At 46.2% G+C, this 2310-nt stretch overlaps 1 pseudogene across 1 annotated transcript; it reads right to left on the bottom strand.

Moving 5' to 3' along the window:
• Positions 1 to 458: 458 nt before the first annotated feature.
• On the bottom strand, positions 459 to 1079 carry LOC310799580 (endoplasmic reticulum chaperone BiP pseudogene; annotated as a pseudogene). Its single transcript has 2 exons — positions 1005 to 1079; positions 459 to 908 (listed from the first exon to the last, which is right to left on the bottom strand). The product of its transcript is annotated as an endoplasmic reticulum chaperone BiP pseudogene (transcript).
• Positions 1080 to 2310: the final 1231 nt, after the last annotated feature.

A 2310-nucleotide genomic window follows, 5' to 3' on the forward strand; every position in this document is an offset into this window, starting at 1 on the left:
TTAACTCAACCTTGTCCTCTTCCCCCTAATTACACTGCCACCACTTTTTCTGTATCAAACATTTAGTTCAATGTCTCCAGTAGAAAGGCTTTTCTACACTGACCAGATTGAAAAGATGAAATCACTTCACGTCGCATGTGAACACATCAAACCCTTGAACCCACAGAGGCCCAACCAACCCACCCCATTAGAGCAAGCCTCGAGTCCGGGCCAACGAATCTCTCTGTCCTCGAGTGAAGAGAACCCTCGCACACTTTGAAATAGTTTATTCATTTCCAATTCAAAAGATTCAGGGTCGCTTATCGCCGCACTTTCCCAACAATTTCCTCTCACAATTTGAGTCCAATCTGTCCATTACAGTATGTTCATTGAAGTGCCGCTACCAGAGATGCAAGGGGGGCGACACCGAGAACTTGAGTTGACCTCTACCTGCCTACAACCCATCCTTCTCATCCTGCTCACCTTCCCCACCCCCTCGGACGGGGGTCCACCTGCATAAAGCTTGCTGACAATGGGGGCTGCACCACCTCCTCCAGCTCCTTCTTCTTGGCTTGGAAGTCTTCCAGATCGGTGTCCTGGTGGGACTCGATCCACTCAATCTTCTCCTCCTCCAGCGCCTTCTTGATGGCTTCCTTATCCTCGTTGTACAGCTTTCCACCAAGCTTCTCCTTGTTGCCCACCTCGTTCTTCAGAGAGTAGGTGTAGCTCTCCAACTCGTTGCAGGGATCAATGCGTTCCTTCAGCTTCTTGTCCTCAACGGCATCATCATTCACCATGTGATCGATCTCCTCAGAAGTCAGTCGGTTCTGGTCGTTGGTGATTGTGATCTTGTCCTTGTTGCCTGTTCCCTTGTCCTCAGCGGTGACATGCAGGATACCGTTGACATCAATCTCGAAGGTGACCTCAATCTGGGGTACACCACAAGTCACAGGAGGATACCAGTCAGGTCAAAATGTGCCCAGCAGATGTTTGCCTTTTCTCAGGGGACGCTCACCTTCATAGACCTTGATGGTGGTGACAGTGGGCTGGTTGTCAGGGGCGGTAGAAAAGATCTGGGCTTTTTTTGATGGGCACCACATTGTTCCTGGTGGATCAGCTTGTTCATTACTCCTCCAACGGTCTCAATACCCACGGGTCAGGGGGCACACATCGAGAAGAACCACATCACCAGTGTCTCCAGACAGAACTCCAGCCTGCACGGCAGCTCCGATAGGCCACAGCCTCATCAGGGTTGATGCTCCTCGAGCACTCGATGTCATTAGTGATGTCACTCAAGCAATTATGATCAGTGAGTGATGTAGCGAATCAGTGTCATCACTCAGCTACAACATAGAACGTTCGTCCGGCTGCATTATGACGTAGTAGGCCCTACTGCGACATCATAATAGGCCTAGGGTATAAATAGTGGGAACTCGGTCGAGTTCTTGTCATTCCAGCTTACAAATGGATGTGGACGTCCCTGACAAAGGCACCGAATTGTTTCCACTTACTGATAATTGCGTTGCCATTCCATATTTGATTGGATCCATCTCCAAGTATGTTGGAATTTCAAGTTCACGTCATAATAAAAGCTATTTCTTACAAGATCTCAGCTTCTAAAGGATCACAGTTTTAGTGTCTACACATACATCTTCAGGGGCCTACCAGCCTAGCAGGAGAGAAGCAGGAACCTGTACTGACCTTTACATCCTGACAAACGCTCTTCTGAGCTTAAACGCGTCGGTCTGTTCCTCTGTTTTTAACGTTTGTAGCCATGGACTAAAATAAAGGCTTTTTAACTTTTTTCCACGCCTTTTTCCCCCCAGTGTGCCTGGGATATCTTTTTTTTTAACTTTGGCATTTGATACTACTACTCGTTTTTCAATTTACAAAAGGAGACACACTTATAATTTTCTAATTGATCCGGCACTCCTACGGGCACCTCCTTGCTGTCTACACTGATTTATCTAAGGACCCACGCAGCACTCCTATCCACTCGTTTTATAGTGAAAGGAGGCTTTTGATTGGTCAGCAAACAAACATCTGGTGTGCAAAAGAATCATCCAAATTAAATTAGGACTTACCCATAAAATCATACACAATGCAGTTCCCAAATATCTTTACAACTACTTTAACCGTTTTGGTTTTAGGGACATCCACAGCTATGCCACCAGAGGCAGCACAACTAATATCAGACTTTTTAAATATAGGACTCTAGTAGGTAAGAATACTTTTCTGTTATTGAATGGAACAAAGTTCCGGCATCACTGAAGCTTATTGAGGCACAGAGCAGTTTTAAGAGGGCAATTAAAAAATTGTTGGCATCCACTC

The sequence above is a fragment of the Poromitra crassiceps genome (genome assembly GCF_964638095.1).
Source record: "Poromitra crassiceps genome assembly, chromosome: 28".
Classification (NCBI taxonomy): Eukaryota; Metazoa; Chordata; class Actinopteri; order Beryciformes; family Melamphaidae; genus Poromitra; species Poromitra crassiceps.